The 9,942-nt window shown below is 36.1% G+C and overlaps 1 pseudogene; it reads left to right on the forward strand.

Moving 5' to 3' along the window:
• The first annotated feature begins 9,333 nt into the window (after positions 1 to 9,333).
• LOC117718404 (large ribosomal subunit protein P1 pseudogene) lies at positions 9,334 to 9,645 on the forward strand (annotated as a pseudogene).
• Positions 9,646 to 9,942: the final 297 nt, after the last annotated feature.

Genomic DNA, 9,942 nt, shown 5'->3' on the forward strand with positions numbered 1-9,942 from the left:
TCGAAAAAAAATGTTCTTACCTTTATTTTATAGTGGCCCTATTATATTGTAAACTATTACACATCTGTCACAATTTTATAAGAACATCTCTGTTTTTGTCAGATTCATTGCCTTGCATTGTTATAGAAAATTAGTCAATCCCTTTATACCCAAGCCCAAAATCATTTATTCATTGGATTGCATCATTTTATCACATCAAAATATTTGGCTGCTTCAATTATTTCTTTCCCCCATATACCATCATGTGCTACATTTACTGGGGGCATTCTTATTAATCATTATATATAAATACAACATTATCATTTTTGTTTAAAAGAAAGCATGTTCAACAAATTATGTTAGTCTAACTGGATATCTGCATGCATAAGAATACAAATATATACATATTTATCACCCTGCATAAAGCTCAAGTATAGTGGATACAAACTTCAACAACAATGACAACAACAAACAACAAAAAGGGTACACTAAATCTAATAGAAGAGAAAATAGGGAAATGCTTCAAAAGCATTGGTTTAAAACACAACTTTCTGAGAATAACACCAAGTGTCAGGCTCTATGATCAACAACTAATAAATGGGGCCTCATGAAACTGAAAGGTTTCAGTTAAGCAAAGCTCACTGTCAATAGGACAAAACAGCAGTTTACAGGATGAGAAAATATCTTCACCAATCTTACATGCAGCAGAGGGCTAATATTCAAAATATATAAAGAACTCAAGAAAATTATCTCAACAACCCAAATAACTCAATTAAAATTGGGATGCAGAGCTAAACAGAAAATCCTCAACAGAGGGATTTCATGGCCTAGAAACACTTAAAGAAGTATTCAAAGTCTCAGGGGAATGAAAATCAACCTGACTCTGAGATTTCACCTTGCACTCAATAGAATAGCTAAGATCAAAATCTCAAGTGACACCTCATGCTGGTGAGGATGGGAAGCAAGGAGAATACTCTTCCATTGCTTTTGGGAGAGAAAACTTGTACAACCACTCTGGAAATAGATTTGTTGGATTTTAAGAAAATTGAGACTAGTTCTACCTTAAGACCCAATTATACCACTACTTAGTATATAACTAAAAGTGTGCTCCAATATACGACAAGGAAACTTGCTTGACTATGTTCATTGCAGTTTTTAAAATAATAGCCAGAAATTGGAAAAAACCCTGATATCCCTCAATGGAAAAATAGATAAAGAGAATGTGGTACATTTACACAATGGAATTCTACTCATCTATTAAAAATGAGGACATCATGAGAGTTGCAGCCAAATAGATGTAACCAGAACCAAAAAAGCATGCATGGCATGTACTCACATATAAAGTGGATATTACCCATATAATATAGCATACCTAAGCTATATTCGCTATATTCGACAGACACAGGAAGCCAAATAACAAGGAGAACTCAAGGAAAAAATAACATAGACAGTAGAGTAGGATGGAAGGATGGAATTTGGTGGGAAAGAAAGGAGATAAGGAGATGGGGAGACAATGAGGGAGAGAGATCTGGTGTGGAGAGACCTGGGGAAGAAGGGCCAGGAGAGTAAAAGAAAATTGCTGCAGGCAGGCAGTGGAGGACAGCTCTAGGTGTGCCAGAGACCTGGAATGATGGAGACATTGGGGAGTCATTAGTATGACTCTAGCAGAGACTCCTAGAAGTGGTGGATATAGTGACTGAAGTCACCTACTGTAGCCAACAGTACTCCCAGTGGATGAATAGGGGCACTAACCCATTCACAAAATCTTTGACCCAAAAGTTGTCCTGATTATAGAAAATGCAGGGACAAAGATGGAGAGAAACTGAGGGAATAGCCAACCAATAACTGGGCCAACTTGAGATCCATTACATTTGTAAGAAACCATCAATGACAGTTAATGAAACTCATCAGTAATGCTTGCAGATGGGAGCCTAGCATAATTGTCCTCTGTGAGACTCCACCCAGCAGCTAACTGAAAAAGTATGTAAAAACTCACATTCAAACATATGATTGAGCAAGAGGAAGCTTATAGAAGAGTTGAGGGAAGACTTAAGGAACCAGAAAAAGATAGAGTCTCTGCAAGTGCAACAGTATCAACTAACTTTGAGCCTTGGGGGCTCATAGATACTGAACAACCAACCAAAGAACATACATGGGCTGAACCTAGGTCCCCCACTCATATGAAGCGGCTGTGTAGCTTGGCCTTTATATGGGCCTCTCAACAACTGGAATGAGGTTTGTTCATGACAGTTGCCTGCCTAGGGGTGCTATTACCATAATTTGGATTTATTATTATCTAGCTTCAATGGGAAAATGAATGTTCCTAGTCCTGAAGTGACTTGATGAGCCAGGGTGGGTGAGTACTGGCAGAGGAGCTGCCTCTTATCAGAGGAGAAGGATCTGGAGCTATTGGAGGGGCTAGTAGGAGAGAGAAAGGGCCTCTAATCAGAATGTAAGGTGAATAAATAAATTAAGGGAAAAATAAAATGACTAAAGTCCTTAGTCATCACTAGAATGCAAATCAAAATAACTCTAACATTCCATGTTACACCTATCAGAATGACTAAGATCAAAACCTCAGGGGACAGTACATGCTGGAAAGGATATAAAGCAAGCAAATCACTCATTGATGGTGGGAGTGCAAAACTGTACAACCACTTTAACAGTCAATCTGGCAATTTTTCAGAAAATTGGGACTAGTTCTACCTCAAGACCCAACTGTATCACACCAGGGCATATAGCCAAAATGATGCTCCACCATGTCATAAAGACTCTTGCTTAGCTATGTTCATAGCAGCTTTATTCATAATAGTCAGAAAACTGAAAACAACCCAGCTATCCCTCAACAAGAGAATGGTTACAGAAAATGTGGTATATTTTCACAGTGGAATATTACTCTGCTATTTAAAAACGAGGACACCATGATATTTGCAGGCAAATTGTTGGAACTAAAAAATTTTGTTCTGAGTGAGGTAAGTTAAAACCAGAAAGACACTTCTGGTATGTACTCAATTCTATGTGGATATTAACCATAAAGTACTTCAGGTCTCTATACCAGGGGTGTAGCTGTAGCCTGTAGGGAATCCTTATCCAGGCCAGCAGGAACAAAAGATATCAAAGGACTTGAACATGGCCAGAATGACCAAAGTGTTACAGTTTTCCGAGAGAACACTGGAGCAAGCCAGGCTGCTGTGGTGGCTGCTTCCCTGGAGTTGGTGGCAGGCTGCTAGACCCAGCTGGCACCTAGAACCCAAAGTCAGAGCCACTGAGCAGGACGTGGCTGCAGTCAAGCATGCACTAGGCTTATAGGGTGGTATGAAGGTTCAACAACAAAAACTGCAGCAGAGAAATCTCTCCCCTGGTGTGTTACAGCCCAATAAGTCTGACAATCACAGACAATCTTGTGAAATAACTCATGCACTTTACTCCTTGTAGACAGAGACCTTATAAATATTTTGGAATGGGGTAGCATCTAGGGGTAAGTGCTTTCTATTGGCTTGGTGAGGGATGCTATATCTGCACGAGGAACTATCAATTCCAAAGAAGGCATTTTATGTATGCATGTTTGTGTTCATGTATATTTGTATGTATTTTGATTTCTAAAAGATGTATCAGTTTTTATAATCTATCAGGGACAAATTAATAGTTTTCTTTCTGATCATGCTCCCATTCCAATCTCAATTCTTTATCTTAATTCTGTATCTTCCTTAATTCTCTTTTTTCTCTTCCTCCTCCTCACTCCATTTTTATTGTTGGCTTCTTATTAAAATCTTAGTAATACTTGTTCATTTTTAATTAGGGTGAGGGTTAGAATTAGGAAACATTTTTGAATGTTTGTCAATTGAAATCCTCTAGAAGTTCCTTCTTTCTGCCTGTGACATAAAATGTCCATGTTCGTTTTTCTTTTCAGTGACTTCATGTCAATATTCTCGTATTCCAATAAAAATAACAGGTCTATTTACCAATGAACAGAAGTGAATCTTATTTGGTTCAGGAAAAAAATCAATAGGATCACACCATTCAACATTCTGAGAAGAACATGGATGTTTGCTAGCTTGAAGTCAAGTTAAGTTTAAAAAGCAAGTGAAAAAAATGACCTTTGTTGTCATAGTTACTTTTAAGGACAATAGTAGAATTATAGTTTCTTATATTTTGATAAATGGGTATAGAATTATAGGATTCTGGGGTAATATAAGAATATATTCTTTTGTTGTTGTTGTTGTTGTTATTGTTGTGTTTTGCTTTGTTTCCAAATGAATTCATTATAAGGGTAGAAGAAGAGACACAACATCTTTATTATCTTGTGTAAATTGTGGGAACGAAAGACAGTTAATCACTTAGGAAACTCAGGGTCTTTATTGAAGTGAAGTCAAAGGTGAGCTAGAAATTCCAGGATTTTTCTCGTAGCTAACTCAGCTTTCTGCTATTATGATTGCTTTCCAGCATAGTGAATATTTCTGATTCTTTACGTTATAATGCATTCAACTGTGAGAAAAAAATAAGCCTCTACTGGAAACAAAATATGTGATACAATTGGAAGGGAATGTTAAAGCAACTGTGAATGTCCTCAAGCAAAAACAAACAAACAAACAAACAAACAAACAAAAAACAAAAACAACCCAGTTTTTAGAATTGACATAAACCTGGAATTTCAATGAATATCATTGAAAGAAAGTGTTATCAGTACTTTACATTGCTTGAAATGTATGCCAATGAAATACTAATATTCAATTTGAACATTACATGACCACTAAAAATCTGATAGCAAAGAATATCTCCAGCAAGAATGGGGTATTTAAATATATAGAAGACAATTCTGTAGTATTTTCGATATACTTTATTATATTAAATGTTAAATAATTAAGGCCCTGAAGAACGTGTGCCATAGACATTATAAGACATATTCTTTGTGATGTGTAATAACAAAATGTGTGAATGGTAAAAGGAGAAAGGTCAGAGAAATAACATTAAATCCTTATCATAATATAATAAGCTATATGGTAATACCATGAAAAGATAATGCTTTAATAAAGCAACTCCATCCTCACCTTGAGGCAAGAAAAATGAGCCAAGTCTTGGTTCTATGTTTCTCTCACACCCCGTCTCTTTTCCATTTCCAGCCCCCCTTTCAGGTAAACCCAGTTCATTTATGGCCACTGAGCGGCTACACACTGCTGTTAAAAAAAGAATATGAAATACAATTTCACTTAACTTACATTAATATCAAAGGATTTAAGCTACTAAAAATGATAGTTTTTTGATAAAGTAAAATACTAAAATGTACCATTAATTTATTCAACAATTCATGCTTCCATATAAAATAGACAATAGAACACATAATTTGTGAATCTAAATTTTTATGTTTTCAAATACAGGTAAGGGTCCCCCTTCACAGAGTTCTTCCCTCACCCCATCTCCTTTGCCTCTGAGAAGGTGCACTCGAACCTTCCTGCATGTCCCCTCCCTGGAGCATCAAGTCCCTACATGATTAGGCATATACTCTCCCACTGAGGCCAGATAAAGCAGCCCTCTGTTATATATGTGCCTCGGGCCTTGGAGCAGCCCACATTTGCTCATTGGTTGGTGGCTCAGTTTCTGGAAGCTCCCAGGGGTCCTGGTTAGTTGACAATGTTGTTCCTCCTATGGGATTGCCATCCACTTCAATTCCTTCAATGCATCACCTAACTCTTCCTTAGGTGTTTCTGACCTCAGCCCAATGCTAGACTGTGAGTATCTGCATCATACATTTTGCAGACAAATGGATGAAACTAGATAATATCAACCTGAGTGAGGTAACCCAGAACCAAAAGTACATGAATAGCATGTTCTCACTGATAAATGGATATTAGCCAAAAGTACAGAATACTCATGATACAACTCACAGACCTTAAGAAGTTAAACAAGAAGAAAGGCTCAAGTGAGGATGATTCATTCCCATTTAGAAGGGGGAACAAAATAATTATGGGAGGCAGAGAGAGAAAGGGCCTTGGGTGGAAGAGGGGAGAGGGAGGGGAAAAGAGAAACTGGAATAGTTATATAGAAAGACAGGAGATAAGACCAGATAGCCAGGAGAATGAATAGAAAAATGCAGTGGTCAGAAGTGGAAACCTCAGGAAAGTCTCAGAGACCTGGGATGTGGGAAGTTCCTTGGACTGAATGTGGGAGACCCTACTTGAAATGTCTAACAGTGGGGATATGAAACTATTATAGGTAAGCTACAGTAGTTAGGGTCTACATTGGATGGATGGGGATGGCAACTCATCTTCAAATTTTTCAACCCAAAATTGTTTCTTTTCTAAAGAAATGCAGGGACAAAAATGGAGCAGAGACTGAAAAATGTCCTACTTGTGACTAACCCAACTTGAGATCCATCCCATGGGTGGGCACCAAACACTGACACTATTACTGATACTATGTTGTACTCTCAGAAAGAAGCTTTGAATGGTTGTCCTCTGAGAGGAACATCCCTGTTTTTGGATCAGTAATCACTGTTTAGCTATACACTGAAGGACTATTCATAACAGCTAGACTGAGTAGACATCTTCTCAAAAAAAAAGTCTACAGAAAAAGTATTGTTACATATAGATTCATTCAAGGGAGCATTCATAAGTTGGTAGGATCCAGTGTGGGAGGAGACAGGGGAGAAGTACAGAGGGTCATAAAATTGAATAGAAATATATATCATTGGAGGATGAGGAACAGAACATAGCCACTAGAAAATCCCAGATGCTAGGAAACCAAGAGGCTCCCAGGACCCAATGGGGATGACATTAGCTGAAATACCCAACAAAGGGGAGAGAGAACCTGTAGAGACCATATCCAAAGCATAGGCACTGCCCCAGTTTGAGGAATGGGACCACCTACCCATCTCAAAAATATTAACTCAGAATCGTTCCTATCTAAAGGAAATATAAAGACAAAGAGTGGAGCAGAGATGGAAGGGAAGGCTATCCAGAGATTGTCTTACCTAGAGATCTATCCCATCTGCAGACACCAAACCTAGACATTATTGCTGATCCCAAGAAGAGCTTACTGAAAAGAGCTTGGTATAGCTGTACCCTGAGAGACTCTGTCTGAGCTTGACCAATACAGATGCTCAGAGCCAAACATCGAACTGAGCATGGGGACCCCAATGGAGTGGTTAGAGGAAGGACTGGAGGAGCTGAAGGGATTTGCAACCCTACAGGAAGAACAACAATATCCACCAGCCAGACACCCAGAGGTCCCAGGGACTTGATATTGTTGTTTTAATTATGGGGTTGCAAACCCCTTCAGCTTCTTCAGTCCTTCCTCTAAATCTTCCATTGGTGTTCTTGGTTCAGTCCAATGGCTCACTGTATCTACATCTGTATTGGTTAGGCTCTGGAGGAGCCTCTCAGGGGACTGCTATACTAAGCTCCTGACAGCAAATGTGTCTTGACTTAATTTTTAAATAAATCACAAACTATAAATTATAGAGATGTTAATCATTTTCATCTTTATCCTGAGATGTGCTTAATATTATGAAGAGTCTTCTTTTATTTATGGTAGTGAATAAAGTGTTGATATTAATGTTACAAATAAGGTTAAAGTAGGTTTAATATTTCATTATGTTGTAAAAAATTTTTCTTAATATTATTTTTAATATAAATGAAATTTTATATCCATTATCAACATCTCCTTATTCTTTTACTTAACATCCTCAGTTGTTGATAATCATCATTCCACTTGATATCTCTACAAATTACAAAATTTAAAACTAAGCATATAAGTCTGTAATTTCAAATTCTCAAAGAGGAATAAATGAAAATTTAATGATAAGCATAAAATGATTTGCTCTTAAATATGTATAATATATGAATGGATGAGTAAATAATATAAAATATTACTGTAGTACTAATATATTGAATATATGTCATTACAAGAATATAAACTTATATAAAGGTAACCAATAACATTGCATTACATGTCTTATTTGTTAGTTTGTGCTATTTTAATTTACATAAAAACTACAGGTGAGAAAAAGCACATGGAAGTTTAATATGGAATGGTAATACCAAAATAATAATGATCATCAAAAGTAACTACCAATAAGTGACAGTCCAGTGGGTTGACTATAATCCACAATAACATTTCACATTTTATGGGTAAATAGAAGAAAGAAAATCAAAAGTGTCAAAAAAACTAAGTAAGCAGCAAGAAATGGCAATGATAATTTTTCCAGTGTTATCAGTGAACACATAATACTTCATAAATAACATAAAAATATTGAATAATGTCTAAAAGGAAAGCAAGCTATTTCTATATTAGTGTAGAAGGTATCAGTAATGGTCAATATTAATAGTCATTCCTACATATATTTCAAACATTGTATTAAGCATTTTAAACAGAGTATATCAATCAATGTTCAGAAATGTGACAGATACTTATTGCTCTTACAGTTTTAAAGTAGAACAAAAAGTTAATTTAGAAAAAAAATCTAATAAAATTCTACAAATAAAATAGGTTAAAATTGGAAGACTTAAAAATCAAAACCAAGCACAGTATGTCTTTAGAGTTTAGACACTGAAATCATCCTCATTTGACAATAGTATATTGTCTGGATCACATATTAGTTTAACATATACACTTTGATTTTGGAACCCCATTTTATATATTCTGTGTAATGAATCCCAAACTTTATATCAATATTATGAGGAGTGAGCTTGCATTTACCTTGGAAACTTATCAAAGTATAATGTGAAATTCATCTACATTCCAAAACTTATTTTAGTAAAATATAATAAATATAGCCTTTATTAAGACTCTTTAGAAGTATTTGCCAGCATTTGAATATTATTGGAGTATGTCCCCCAAAATTTTGAATTCTGGAAGTTTGTTCCCGAGTAGACTGTATTTGGATCTGGTGTGATAGTTAAATATTAGAGATTCATGAAAATTAATGACATTAGAGTTTGATATGCTGAGAAAAAAATCAGAACGAATGTTAAGAGAGAGCTAGTTCCTTCTTTGTATTCTTCTGCTGTATAGAATGATCACTTCTGTCAAACACACTCTCATAATTGTTAGTACCATTTTCCACTAGGGCCTAACAGTAATCATAAGTTTAAGCAATCTAATTTTTATGAACACTTCTGTGATAATAAAACAGCCTTTCTTTATCAAGCATCCAGACATAAGTATTTTGTAAAAAATCATTCAAAAATTATTTAAAACATGAATAAATTAATGTTATTTAATGTAGATTAAAAAACCAAAAATATTTCTTTCTTCAGCTGCTCCAAGGTGTTCAGTCCTTATGGGAAAGCTAAGGCCACATTGGTATCAGGCCCCTTGCTTCATCTGATGACTATCACTGGGATTCCAGCTGGCAACATGGCCTCTGTCTCTGAGTTTGCTTGTACCTCTTCTGTCCTCATCCTGTACAACAACAAGGTGATGGTTACAGAGTATACAATCAATGCCCTCATTAAAGCAGCTGGTATTATTGTTGAATCAATCTGTGCTGGCTAGTTTGTAAAGGCTGTCTCCTCATTTGCAATGCTGGTGGGCCTGCTCCAGAAGCTCTAGACACCTGTGGTTGGCTATGCTGATTCCACTGCTGCTATACCAACAGAACAGAAGAAAGTGAAAGCCAAGGAAGATTCTGAAAAGTCAGAAAATGACATGGGCTCTGGTCTTTTTTGACTATACTACTTTTGTTAACATGACCAATAAACAGATGAACCTGTAAAAACAAGAAAAGAATGAAATAGAATAAAAAGAAAATTAGCAGTTATTTGGTGAGGTCATTATAAAATCTGAGTATGTACAATCTCACAGATGTAGTTTGATACAATAAATTTTACTGTGACCAAAAAACATAATCATATACTAGTATTAATCCTAGCAACTTGACCAGAAGACCTTACACTACTCTTCTACTTTCATTTCATAGATAGATAAAGTTTACCACATACAGAGAAACATCCTATATCGATGCAA

This window comes from Arvicanthis niloticus, chromosome 13, assembly GCF_011762505.2.
Source record: "Arvicanthis niloticus isolate mArvNil1 chromosome 13, mArvNil1.pat.X, whole genome shotgun sequence".
In the NCBI taxonomy this organism is placed as follows: domain Eukaryota; kingdom Metazoa; phylum Chordata; class Mammalia; order Rodentia; family Muridae; genus Arvicanthis; species Arvicanthis niloticus.